At 51.7% G+C, this 14,519-nt stretch overlaps 2 pseudogenes; both read left to right on the forward strand.

Moving 5' to 3' along the window:
• LOC138102480 (zinc finger protein 850-like) overlaps positions 1-14,519 on the forward strand; it is a 289,839-nt pseudogene that overhangs the window by 12,730 nt on the left and 262,590 nt on the right.
• On the forward strand, positions 5,823-6,760 carry LOC138102468 (olfactory receptor 14J1-like; annotated as a pseudogene).

The raw sequence follows: 14,519 nt of genomic DNA on the forward strand, positions 1-14,519 counted from the left end.
AAGGCACAGCTTCTGTGACCAGGCCAGACCTCCTGAGGAGAGACCCTGCACCAATAGCAATCACAGAATGCTGCAATCACCTCTTCTCTAAAGAGAACAGCAATGAAATACACCCCTTAAAATAAGAATACGTATTTATTGGAAGCTCTTTGAAATATTTCTCCACAACTGCAGTAGGAAACTTTCCTAATGAACTGCACTCGAGCAGAGGGAAATCAAGGCCGAGCCGCGGTTTGTCAGGACTTGCTTGATCCTAATGAGCCCCGTGGTGCATTTGATGCTGAGCCCTGGAACCTCAGGGCCTGAGAGGAGATTGCACAAACCTCTCATAGTGTTGGTATCAAAAGGGAAGCACCAAGTACTTACAAAACAGAAGCACCCTGAAGCATTAATGAGCCCCACTGAGTGTTGGTACTGACAAAGGCTCTCCAAGGACTAATTAAAGCAGATAATTGGGGGCCTTGATTGCACAAACCTCTCCTAGAGTTGGTATCAATAGGGAAGCACCAAGTACTTACCAAACAGAAGCACCCTGATGTTGCAAAATGAATCGACGACTTAGGTGAGGAGAGATCTTGCAGGCAACCGATACGATTGATATATGCAAGCTCCGTTTATTAGCAATACAAAGGCACTTATATAGAGTATTGAATACAAGCTTATCAGTTCTTTAATTAGTTGAAACTTATAAAAGCACATTCTGACCTCTACATAATTGGGTTAGATAAAAAGACTACATTTGGCAAGCTTCTTATTGTTTATGTTTTGTCTTGAGAGATCAAAGATCTTCCTCCCTTCTTAGGGATAGTCCATCTTATCAGCACAGCTGCACCTCTCAAAACTCCCTTCTGGTTCCCAGGTTGGTTTCTCACACAGGGATTTGTCTCATGTAGAATTTTTCTCACACAGGCCTTTTTACTTGTACAGTTGGATTATTGATCCAATCATTCTATCAATGAGCCATGTCCCTGCTCCTCTAACCATTCTCCAATAATTCCCCTTTTTTCTTTTTGTAAAGGCAATATTTGATTGGCTACAGATGTAGTAATTTTGTATATCATTTTTTGCAAGCACTGGCACAAACACAGTAAGCACACTATTGCTAATAGTATTACTAGTCCTACAGTAATCAAATGCTACACAAATAAAACTAGTTATGATTTTAAACCTAATGACTTTAACCATCCCTCTAAGTTGAAACCGTCTTCTTTTTTTCTATAATTACGTAGTTAATTGATGTAACTCACTTATCTATTAGTGAAGTAGGAAAAAGTGGTTAGAAAGATTTAAACAGCACAAGCCTTGGAACCTTTCACAGCCGGGGCTGTGGGCTAATAGTAGAAAATCAATGGCTACTTAACTTTATAATATTATATGTCTAACACTAATAACACACACACTTAACTTATTAAGCATTTGCAAGGTTATATTCAACTTATCCCTCAACTCCATATTAAACTGGGCCCAGACTGGGCCAACAGTTTATGCCAAATACCCAGCAGTACTTAACCTTAGCATCACTTAACAGAACTTAACCTTAACATCACTTAAACTTTACAGAACTTCAACTTAGCAGAACTTAAAATTAACTTCACATAAACTTAACTTTGCTTAAACTTAACAACACTTAACACGAATTAACCTTAACACTACTTAAACGTTACACAACTTAACCTTATCACTTAAATTCTGCAGAACTCAAGCTTAACAGAAATTAAAGTTAAAAGAACTTAACTTAACTTAACAGAACTTAAATGTAACAGAACTTAAACATAACATCTTCCAGCAAGCAAGTTTAAGCAAAATAGCATAAAGCTTGTTTGCTAAAACACTAGGTAAAAACATAAATGCATAACTAATTGCTAAATTGACTGCTTTCACTTGATCTAAATGGGCAGGCAGCTGATTGAAAATGCCTGCTAATACTCTTATTTCAAGGCAGATGAAAAACAATTTTTCACTTTACTTCTGAGTTTGGTGTTATACTCCAAAATTTATGTAATATACCCAAAAATTTATGCAATTATTTTTCTTAGTTTTGTCTTTGGAAAGAGTTCTCTGACACCCACCACAAGTCACTAGCAAACACCTAGGGCAGCTGTTACATTCACCCCAGAGTCTCACTATTTCTCCTGCTATGGAGAGTGGTGGATCTGGCAAGTCCTCAGCTCCTTCACTCAGCCACGTCTCAGCCTCTCTCAAGGCTCCTCAGGACAGGTCTCACAGTCCCAGCTGTTATGGTAGTGGCATCACTGTTCTCAAGAGCTGATGCTGACTGCGCCGTCTCGTTTCGGGGTCCTGTAGCATGGCACCACTTTGCTGGGCACCTCTCTGGTCAGTGATGTATCGATGACTTGTCCGTGTTGTTGCAGGATATTCTGCAGTGTTGCAGTGCACTTTCGTTCCCAGAGCAGGAACTGTGAAGGGGTTAATAACAACTGTGCGATGCTGATGCAATCATTTGGACACAGGACATCTGCTGTAAAGATAAACTGCAGAATGCTTTGTGTAGATAAGTCAGCAAGCTTTTTAATTACTTTTTGTATCATTTGTTGGTACTTCTCTTTCTTTTGGGGCTGTTTTCGAGCCGCCCCGGCCGGCTTTGGCTCTGCAGCTGACGAAACCGTAGAAGCCGCGCTGCTGCCGGACGTCCCACGTCTGTTTCTTTCGCGGAGCTGCTACAGCCCGCGCTGCCGCTCTCTACAGTCTCTATGGCAACCACGGCAACTGTCTTTTTTGTTTTTACTTCTGCGAAAGTGCTGGTTACTGCTCTCCAGGTGACTTTGAGAGCTCTTGTTTCTGTAGCTTTCATTTTAAACGATCTTGGATCAGCTAGTTCCTTATAAAGGTATACTTAAGTCCCCGCTTTTCTAAAAAGCGTAAAAATAAATTAAGGGCCACCTTTGTTTCCATATCTGCGTCTTTACCGCAATCTCAGCCTCTTACTGCTTTCCCTGTCGACAGGAGTTGTGCAGCCTTTTCCCAGGTTTAGCCCTTGTCAGCCGTATCGGCAGACCCCTCTTGTTAAAGTCAGCCCAGGCACGGATCAGGCGCTTGCCTGCAGCCGCTGATCTTTTGCCTTTCGATCGCTGCTATCGAAGCCTCTCGGCCGCTCACCTCGACAAGAAAACGAAGTCCCAGTCTCTGCTCGGGCGCCAAATGTTGCAAAATGAAATCGACGACTTAGGTGAGGAGAGACATTGCAGGCAACCGATACGATTGATATATGCAAGCTCCGTTTATTAGCAATACAAAGGCACTTATATAGAGTATTGAATACAAGCTTATCAGTTCTTTAATTAGTTGAAACTTATAAAAGCACATTCTGACCTCTACATAATTGGGTTAGATAAAAAGACTACATTTGGCAAGCTTCTTATTGTTTATGTTTTGTCTTGAGAGATCAAAGATCTTCCTCCCTTCTTAGGGATAGTCCATCTTATCAGCACAGCTGCACCTCTCAAAACTCCCTTCTGGTTCCCAGGTTGGTTTCTCACACAGGGATTTGTCTCATGTAGAATTTTTCTCACACAGGCCTTTTTACTTGTACAGTTGGATTATTGATCCAATCATTCTATCAATGAGCCATGTCCGTGCTCCTCTAACCCTTCTCCAATAACCTGAAGCAATAATGAGCCCCACTGAGTGTTGTTACTGACAAAGGCTCTCCAGGGACTAATTAAAGCAGATAATTGGAGGCCACGATTGCACAAAGCTCTCAGACATTCCAAGGCAAAAGCCAAAGCCAAAGTCCTTTGGAAAACCTGCAATCCCTGGGAGCATTCAGGAGCCCCCCCAGGGCCATTCCTGACCAAGGCTCCCCAGGGACTCCTTCCAGCAGATCCCTGAGGCCACTGGGATGTGGGGGGGATGCTGAGGGCAGGACAAGGGGCTGACAGTGCCCAGCCTTGCTGGGGCTGTGCCCAGGAGGCCCCGGTGCCTCAGGACAAGGTGTCTCCTCACAGCCCTTGGTGGCCCAGATGCTGCTGTGCCCCAGGGTACCAAGACTTGGCTTCTCTTTGTCCCCTCCTGTCCTCCCTGCCTCCAGTTCTCTGCTCTGACTGCAGCCTGGGGACACTTTCTCAGTCATGTCCCTCACTGAGACCCATTAACAGTGTCAGGAATTTTGAGTTTGAATCTGACTCAGAATTCTTGAGAGGTTTCTGCCAGTCCCTATCAGGGACTGATGTTCAGGGCCTCAGCACCAAGCCCTGAGAAGGTCATTACAGTCCTTGTGCTGTATCTGTGCTGCTGAGCTGGGCCGGGCTCCTGGCACACAGGCAGCACTTGGCAAGTGGCAGCGCTGCAGAGAGACAGCTCTGGCCAGGAGCAGCTCCTGGGCACAGCCCAGCACGGCTGGGGCACTGCCTGCAGCCAGCCCAGGCACAGCACAGAGGCTCACAGGGCTTCAACTCAGCCGGGGCTGGGAGCACAGAGCAGAGCTCACTGAGGGCTCACCAGAGCAGAAATCCTCAGAGAGTTTGAAACAGTCATTGTCTGGCTGTGGGAAGAGAAGCTGCAGCTCCTGGAGGCATCTCCTGAAGCTGGCCCATCCCACAGCTTTTCAGAGCTTTGCAGAGCACTCTCAGAGTTGCTGCAGTCTGGGGGATGTGGCCCTAGGGCAGGGCTGGGTTTCCGTGCTGCAGCACCCGAGGCCCAGCACAAGGCAGCTCCTTTTGCCAGGCTCTGCTGCAGGGCTGAGCAGCCGGGGCTGCAGCCAGGGGTGGCCAGGGCTGTCCTGCAGAGCAGGGTCCTGCAGCCCAGGGCGCTGTGCTGGGGCAGGGACTCTGCTGCCTGCCAGGGGCAGCTCTCAGCCGGCCCGGGGAGCTGCTGCCAGCGCTGGGGGAGGAGCAGTGGGGGGAAGGAGCGACCCTGAGCAGGGCAGGTGCTGCTGCTGAGAGCTGCTGGCTGGGGCAGGGCTGCTCCCAGCTCCAGACCAGCCTGGGCACAGCTCCGGAGGCACTTCCCAAAAGAAGGCAAGCCAGGGATTGCTGTCAAGATCAGGAGCGTTCCTGAACCTGTTTGGATTTCCTGCTTGGAGCAGGTTGGGAAGGTTGCGGGATGAGAGAAGCAGAACAGGAGTTGGAATCCCAGAATGACAGAACATTCTGAGTCTCTGCTATTGTCCTTGTTATTGTTATTATTATTACTCCTCTGACATTGTCACTGCTATCTGGTGCTCTCAGGGGGGCTCTGGGATCTGCAGCAGCTGAGTCAGGCTCTGCCCTTGGGATTCCTGCCAGACAGGGCTGTCCATGGGAATGGGATGTCCAAGCTTCCCTGTGCCATGTTGGGCTGTGGGCAAAGCAGTCCATGGGAAAGGGGAATGAGCTGAGCCTCCCTCCCAGAGATACCATCATGGGTACACCCATGGCTCTCCTCGCTGTGTCCTTCCAAGAACCTCAGAGAAGCAGGAATGATGTGTGGGTAGGAAAACCTTTCCTAAAACTCACTCCTGCCATCGCTGTCCTGTGGAACTGAGAGTAAAACTGCTACCAAGCCTTTCTAGGAGGGAGTGCACTGACAAATCCTGACTCTCCAGCCTTGTCCCTCTGCCACACGGCCACAAACCCAGGGCAGCGGGGCAGGGATGGCTCCTCGAGAGCCCCCACGCTCAGGCCTGGCTGCTCCTGGCACACTCAGACAGCACAAGTGGAGCTCAGGCAGGCAACTGGGTGAAGGTTTTCCCAGAGCAGGAACAAGGGTGGGGCAGTCCCAGCGGGACAGTGTGCAGGGAATGGCACAGGTTTGGCTCCAAGCAGCCTGTCCTGACTTATCACTGTCCTTTCTCCATGAACAGGTGCCCATGGCCAGACACAGCAATGTCCAACAGCAGCTCCATCAGCCACTTCCTCCTGCTGCCATTGGCAGACACGCGGCAGCTGCAGCTCCTGCACTTCTGCCTCTTCCTGGGCATCTCCCTGGCTGCCCTCCTGGCCAACGGCCTCCATCATCAGCACCGGAGCCTGCGGCCAGCACCTGCACAGCCCCATGTTCTTCTTCCTGCTCAGCCTGGCCCTCACCGACCTGGGCTCCATCTGCACCACTGTCCCCAAGGCCATGCACAATTCCCTCTGGGGCACCAGCCACATCTCCTACACAGGATGTGCTGCTCAGGTGTTTCTGATTGTCTTCTTTCTTGGAACAGAGGATTTCCTCCTCACCCTCATGTGCTATGACTGCTACGTGTCCATCTGCAAAGCCCTGCACTACGGGACCCTCCTGGGCAGCAGAGCTTGTGCCCACATGGCAGCAGCTGCCTGGGCCAGTGGCTTTCTCACTGCTCTGCTGCACACGGCCAATACATTTTCTCTGCCCCTGTGCCAGGACAACGCCCTGGGCCAGTTCTTCTGTGAAATCCCACACATCCTCAGGCTCTCCTGCTCAGACACATACCTGAGGGAATTTGGGCTTCTTGCTTTTAGTACTTCTCCTTTTTTGGGTTGTTTTGTGTTCATGCTTTTCTCCTATGTGCAGTTCTTCAGGGCCGTGCTGAGGATCCCCTCTGAGCAGGGCCGGCACAAAGCCTTTTGCACGTGTCTCCCTCACCTGGCCGTGGTCTCTCTGTTTCTCAGCACTAGCACATTTGCTCACCTGAAGCCCCCCTCCATCTCGTCCCCATCCCTGGATGTGGTGGTGTCAGTTCTGAACTCGGTGGTGCGTGCCTCCAGCCCTGAACCCCCTCATCTACAGCCTGAGGAGCCAGGAGCTCAAGGATGCCCTGAGGAAAATGATGACTATATCTTTTCAGAAGCAATAAACTCTCTCTTTTCTGCTCCAGAACCTTCAGAATGTAACTCTTTACAATCTCAGGGGTTTTTTTCTATTTGTCCATTTTTTCATTGGTGCCTTCTTTTCTTCTTTTTCTAGTGTTATGCTGTTTTTTATAAAATCCTGTAGTACTGCTCTTAGCATTTCTACATGAACGTCTGCCTTTCTTTGGAAACCCAAAGACTTTCAGGAGGCTTCTTCCCTGTGCATTTGAATCAAAAGGAGTGTCTGCTCTGACTTGTGTGTCCAAGGTTTGTTCCTCAGCCCTTCTCTGGCTCTGCAGGGGCAGTGCCTGTGGGCACAGCTGGAGGGAAGAGACTCCCAGCACAGCAGCACAGCCAGGGACAATTGCTGGGCCTCTTCCCACCTCTGCTCTTCCCAGCCCATGGAACCCAGAGTCAATTGTGACAAAGTGGGGCCTCTTCAGACAGAGGTGGTGTGGAAACAGTGCCACCATTCATGGAACCCAGAACATCCATTGTGACACAGTGGGGTTTCATGGAACCCAGAACATCTGTGGGATGCAATGGAATCTCATGGAATCAAGGGCCAGTTGTTATAGAGTGAGGCCTCATGGAACACAATGGCCACAGAAACATTGCCAGGCCCAGTAGAAAGAAGGCGCCATTGTGGCACAGCAAGGCTTCATGGGACCTAGAAGAGCACAGGGTCACAATGGAGTTTCATGGAACCAGTGGTCAATTGTGACATGGCAGGGTCTCATGGAACCCAGATTCCACTGGGAAATTGCCAAGGCTGGTGCAATCAAGGGTCTACTGTGACACAGAAAGGCCCCGTGGCACCCAGGAGACCAGTGTGGGGCAATGGATTCTCATGGAACCAAGGTGCCATTGGAACAAGCGCGGCCTGAGGGACAGCCAGTGCCACTGGGACAACTCCAGCCTTTGAGGAAGCAAGTGTCCATGGTGACACAGCACAGCCTGATGAATCACAGGAGAGCACCGTGACGCCATGGAATCTTGGGGAACCAAGTGTCCATTGTAAAGACAGTGGGGCCTCAATGAAGCCAGGAGACCATTGTGACGCAATAGAACCTCCGGGAAGCAAGTCTCAGTTGTTCCAAAGAGGGGCTGCATGGAAACCAGGAGACCATTGGAACACCGAGGAAACCGAAGGAAGCAAATGTCCACTGTTTGATGTTGTGGCCTCACAGAGCACTGGAAGCCATTGACACACAATGGAAAAACATGGAACTACGGCTCCCTAGTGGCAGAGGAGGGCCTCATGGAACCAAGGAGACTTCTGTGATGCAACGGAATCTCAAGGAACCAAGGGTCAATTGTCAACACGTCAGCCTCTCCTGAAACTAAGGAGAACATTGTGATGCAGTGAAATCTCATGGAACCAAGTGTCAATTGTGAACACAGCAGCGCCTCATGGAAGCCAGGTGCAACTGGGACCGTGGCATGGCTTGTGGAAGCAAGGGGCCGCTGTGACACAGTGGGGCCTCTTGGAACCCAGGAAACCACTGGGGGCAATGGAATCTCATGGAACCAAGGCTCTATTGTGACACAGTGGGGCCTCTTGGAACCCAGGAGAACACTGTCACACAGAAATATCTCATGGAACTAAGTGTAAACTCTCAGCACAGCAGGATGTCACAGTCCAATCATGAAAGGAATTAGAAATGCCTCTGCCCAAATTAAGGTGCAAACAAGACCAAGACCAAAGTCAATAGTATGGGCTTTATTTAATAGCAAATATGAGAGAGAGAGAGAGAGAGAGAGACAGAAGAGAAAGATAGAAAAGAGGTTGGGGGGGCAGAGAGTGAGAGAGACAGATGAAAGAAAATACACCACTCCACGGATCCCACTGGGATCCCAATGATGCTCTCCAGCTGGTCTTTTTGGTGGTAAGAGTCCCCCTAAAAGCACAGAATCCAATGGATTAATATATGCTCAGGGCAGGTGGGAATGCCCAGGTACCTCCCCTGGGGGAGGGCACTTGGACACTGTCTCTTGCCGCAGACTCTGGGTCTGCTGCATCACTTTGCATCACGTGCAGTCCTGTGGAGCAAGGCCTCAGGAATAAATTTTGGGAGCACTTTGGGAGGTCTTTGATGGATTATGACACCCCCTCAGCTGCCTCTCATGTGAATATCCCGTGGATATGGCCTTTCCAGTGTTGGAGGTTTCCCAGCTGGGCCAGTTTGTGTAAGGGAGGATGGGTGTTCAGTGCCTCTGACCAGAGGTGGCACCACAGACCTGAAACCTCCTTGTCCCCCCTCAGTGGCAGGGGAGTCTGTGTAAACCTGTGTAGGCCCTCTGTGGACTGTGGTCTCCTCCACCCCAAACCCAGCCAGCCATGATTTTGTGCTCTTTGGTTTTCTTGTGGATGTGTTCTTTTCCCTCAGCCTTGATTACTTCTGCCTAGAACCTGAGATGATTGCACAGTAGTGTCCCCTTTCTCTTAGCTCTGTGACTGAACTCCCAGTCCAAAGTGCCAGTCAGGCATCTTCAAGGAGGGCTGGGCTTCTGTGGCTGTAGCTTCTTGTTACAGTTTTTGCTAGAATGGGCAAAACTCCTTCATAACAATGTTTAAGGCATGAACCATTTCAGTCCCTGACAGCTTTATGCCTTGGCTCCATGAGGTTCCATAACCTCATTATGGACTCAGTCTCGAGCTGCATTAGGCCCTGCTCTGTCCCACTGGATGCTTAATTCCATGAGGTTCCATTTGGTGGCTGTGGTCTCCTGGTTCCATGAGGCTCCAATGTGACATGTTGGAGCCTTGGTCCAGAAGATTCCATAGAGTCACAATGGATTCCTGTGTTCACATAGGCCCCACGGTATCACATCAGAGCCTTGGTTCCATGAGTGGCAGAACCCACATTTTGGCATGCTCTAACCATATCTGCTATGTCGCAAGTGTGCGGGTTACGAACAGCAAGCAATGCTTTTCTGCAGTCTTCATTTGCATTTACAAAGCAAGCTGCTGCAACAAAAAAGCTCTGGCCTCATCCTTACCGGCTCTCCGGCAGAGTGCGGCTTGCAGTCTGTCCAGGAACTGTACAAATGACTCCGCCAGACCCTGTAAGATCTTAGCAAAAGACACATTAGAATCAATACCCGTCCCCGAGAGTCGCCGCAGGGCTTGCCGGGCTAGGTGGGTGATGATATCATAGACGTCACACAGATAGCCTGTCTGCGCTGTAGGGACTGCGTACGGACCCTCTCCGCTCAGCTGTGCGGCAACGATGGGTGGATTTCTGTCTCGCAGCACTTCCGCCTGGGTAGTACACAGCTCACGGTAGTCGGTGAGCCAGCCTGCAAACTGCGTCACTGTCAAGATCATTCTCATTATGCTTTTGCAGTCATTAGGTACGAGGACGTACACGGTACTTATGGACTCCAGGTAAGTTAGGACATCACAGAAGGATACGCCGCTTTCCTTTACTAGCATCCTCAGTTCTTTGATTATAATCTAGTTCCCTGTAGGCCGGGCGTTGCTTCGGCGCATATATAACCGGACAGGCAGTAACGACCGCCAGGTCGTTCTCCTCCATCGCGGCTTCCCTACACTTCCGCCAGTGCTGGGTTACAATGTCATCATTCTGGGCAGGAAGGGAGTCCGATGCTTGCTTGCGGTCTGGGACTTCCGTGCCAAGGGGGCCAACTGTGTAGGGATTTTTTTTATCATGTAAATCAATTCCGTAGGGGATGGGAGAATCTCGGGGTAGCCGGATGCATTGGATACAGGTTCTGGTGGCACTGAGGGCTCAGGGGAATCAGCTTCTGAAGCCGCGTAATGGCCAACATCCATTCGACTTCACTTAAAGACCGCCATGATCGTTCCCCATGTAGCGAGGTGCCTGCAAGCTTTGGCATCGCTGTCCCTGGCGATATCAAAAAGTCTCTGCCCTACCACTTGCCAGGCTTCTGATTGAAGGGGCCCACTGAAGGGAAAATCTCTAACCTGATCGGACACCCAGTCCAGCAGGGTGCTTAATTTCACATCAGCAATATCAGTAGTTTGCCGATGTAGGAGCCGCCATACAGGTCCAATCTCCTTCTTTTTTCCAGGGATATTCACTCAACCGACTCTCTTCTCACTCGCAGCTGCCTCTCACCCTTCACCCAACTTCCAACCACCCAGCCCGCAGCGGGGCCTTTCCCACAGGGCCTTCTGCTGAGCATAAGCTTCAATCACTTTAACAAATGTAATCCCATATTCCACAACTGTGGTCTCTTGGGTTCCATGAGGCTCCGTTGAGTCACAGTAGAGCCCTGGTTCCATTGGGTTCCAGAACTCCACTGTGGTCTCTTTTATTCCAACAGGCCTCACTGTGTCAAATCAGAGCCTTGCTTCCATGAGGTTCCAAGACCTCACTGTGGTCTCCTGAGCTGTGTTATGCCCTGCTGAAACATACTGTTGCCTTGGTTCCATGGGATTCCACAGCCTCAGAATGGTCTCCTGTGTTCGTGAGGCCCTGGTTCGTTGCTATATAGCCTTGGTTCCAGGACTTTCCATAACCTCACTATGGACTATTGGGTTCCATGAGGACCCGCTGTGTCCCACTGCAGCCTTGGTTCCGTGAGGTTCTATACAGTGGTTATGGTATCCTGGGTTCCGTGAGGCCACACTGTGTCATTTTAAGGCTTTTTTCCATGAGGTTCCAGAACCTCAATGTGGTCTCCTGAAGCTGCATTAGGCCCTGGTGTGTCATAGTGGAGCCATGGTTGCATGAGGTTCCATAACCTTTCTCTGGTCCCTTGGGTTCCATGAGGCTCCTCTGTGTCACACTGGACCCTTGGATCAATGGGGCTCCATACCCTCACTATGGTCTCCTGTGTTCCATCAGGCCCCACTAGGAGACATTCTGAGTCACCCTGTCCCCCACAGGTGCCCCCACAGGCTCAGGTGGGGGAAGGGAAGGGCACCATGAGCATGGTGCGACGGCCAGGGTAATTCCAGAGGCCCATGCAGCCAGGTACCCATCTGTCCATAGACCCTCCTGTGCCCCCCACTCCACAACCCACGTGGGCTATTCCAAGGTACCCCCCACTCTGACATCCCTTCCACCCTGTCCAGATGTCCCTGACACCTGCAGCCATGTGTGGGAGGGAGCAGAGGCACATGGAGCTGGGAACAGGGCCATCGTGGCACAGGGACCTCACCCACCCCGTTCCCCACCTCTGTGTGTCCTCTGAGCCCCTGGGGATCTCCAGTCCATGGACCTCCTCAGCCTCCTGGGGTCCACAACCATCCCTAGAGGTCCCTGTCCCCCTGGAGGTCCCCAGCCCAGCAGGTCCCCACCCATACCAGCACCAGTCATGTGGGTTCCATTCCACGAGCTCCAGGGTGACATCTCCTGCCACCCTGAGAGCCCTGCCCGAGGACAGGATGTTTCCACTTTCCACGGCGATTTCTGTTGGTTCACCGTGATTTGCAGGGACATGGGGATGGCAGGGACAGAGGGGACAGCAGGGACATCAGGGACAGTGGGTGACCGATGCCCCCAGGAGCACGGCTGTGCCTGCCATGGGGAGCTGAGCTGCCACTGCTGGGGGTCTCACCTTGTACTGGCCCTCGTGGGGCTCGATCAAAATGTGCAACTCTCTCTCCTTCCATCTGAAGTGACTGTCCCCAGTCTTCTCCTCTTGTCCCCAGGGTCATGCAAGTGACATCCAGCCCCTCGGTGAAACAAAATGACGGCTGGAGGAGTTGTTGTGACACATGGCAGAGCAGAGACACCCAGAACCTGCAGCAACAGCACCCATGGGTGGGGGGTTCCAGCACCCCCACAGGCCACAGGGGGGTGCCCCCAATGCACCCCCACACCACAGGGGTCGGGGAACCTCGGACACATCCCCCCAGCCTGGGCACAGCCCAGCCCAGTCCCGCTCCTCCCACCCACTGAGTCCTGTCCCCGCCTGGGACCCGCACAGTGCCCAGTTTGAGGACACCCCCATGGTCTTCCTGCCCATGTCCCCAATGAATCTTTGCCCATTCCCCAGAGCCCCTGAGCAGCTTTGGGGTGATGGCTGGGGACAGAGACAGAGTGGAAACGGTGGCTCTGGAGGACATACTGGGCCGAGAGGTCACGGCTTCCCCCCAACACACATTCCCTTGGCCAGGTACAGCTCTCCCAATCCCCTACAGCCCCTCAGCCCCAGACAGCAACCCCCATCTATGGAGCTCCTCCTCAGTGCCATGGAAACTCTCAAGGCCACCCCCAGCCCCACAGGGTACACCCTTGTCCCCATCAGATCCAACACCACCTCCAAACTGACCACTCCTGGGCACAGAGAGGGCTGTGCTGCCCTGCAGCTCCCTGCAAACCACAGTGGTGTCTTCGAGGCCACAACCCGAGTCTCAGACAGTTTCCCACTCTTTATGTCTGGAGCTGACCAAGAAATGCCCCATGGTGGGGTGCTCCTTTCCTGCAGTCACCGCAACGGCAAACTGAGCCCTTGCTGAGGCTTTCCCCAGGAGAAGCAGCATTTGTTCCCCCACAGGGCAGCCTGTTCTTTCAGGGGGCAGTGGGCACAGGGGCAACAGCAGCCCTGAAGGAAGCAGGATTGCCTGCGGAACAGCCTGACGCCAAACAGACTTCAGTGTCTCAAAGGCAGAGGAGAAGGGATCCCTGGGAGGCCAAGCCCGGCAGATCTGATTGTCCTGGTAGATTTCATCTGGCAACAGTCCTTGGATACACAGAAATTTGGAAGAGGAATCTCAGTTTTGGCCATGGGCCCCTGGAGGAGAAGGACAGATCTGTTCCATAGGAAGGAAAGCACAGAGCCCCAGAGCTCCAGGGGCAGATGAGAAGCGACTCTCAACATTCCAAGATCAGCTGGAGCTGTCAGGTGGCCACCAGGAGGCCAAGCCAGCCTGAGCTGTTCCAGGTTCCATTGGTTCCACAGGGCCCCTCAGTGTCACAAAAGTGTCCTTGGCTCCATGGGGCCCAGCAGTGTCACAATGGACTCTGCGATTCCATGAGGACCTGCAGGAGCACAATGGTCTCCTTGGATCCATGGGGCCTCTCAGAATCACACTGGCCCCTTGCTTCCATGGAGCCCAGCAGTGCCCCGATGATCCCCTTGGATCCAATTCCAAAATTATAGGGCTCCTAAGCAAAAATGCAGGAAAAGGAGGAACAGCTCTTTACTATAAAATACAGAGAGAGCACAACAGAACAAACAACACCACGGGAACAGAAGGTTCCCACTCGCTAAGCACAAACCATCATGGGATACTGCATCCCTGACTCAGCCCCAAGACAGGTTTGAGGAATGAGCCTTGTGGGAGCCCACCTGGCACAGAGGATTTTCCATCTGGCAACACGGGGGATGCTCTGGGGGCTGCTGTGAGACTGAAATGTTGTGGTTCACAGCTGAAACTTTGTCAGGAAGGGCTTTTTGCCCATTATGGCAGAACTGTATAAAGGAGCTGCCACCACCCAAGCACCCCCTGTCCCTGGATGTGCCTCCTGAGGGGAACTTTGGCCTGCAAGTTGAGCTAAGGGACCTTGAGATCAGGGAAAGGGGGACTCTTAGCCAGGGATCTCAGGTCTAGGGAGAAGGAAACAAGGCTGAGGGAGGAGAATGAATCCACCAGAAAGCCAAGGCCAGAGCTGTCCTGAAAATCAGCCCTGGCTGGGGGAGGCCCCAGCCCCCAGACCCATTTGCTGAGGCCAGGTTTGTACCCCCATCCCCCAACCAAGGGGGCAGGAGGAGAGTTTGGGGGTGTGGGGTAAGCCCTGCCCAGGGGGAGTGGACACCACCCCC

Source organism: Aphelocoma coerulescens, unplaced genomic scaffold (genome assembly GCF_041296385.1).
Source record: "Aphelocoma coerulescens isolate FSJ_1873_10779 unplaced genomic scaffold, UR_Acoe_1.0 HiC_scaffold_77, whole genome shotgun sequence".
Classification (NCBI taxonomy): domain Eukaryota; kingdom Metazoa; phylum Chordata; class Aves; order Passeriformes; family Corvidae; genus Aphelocoma; species Aphelocoma coerulescens.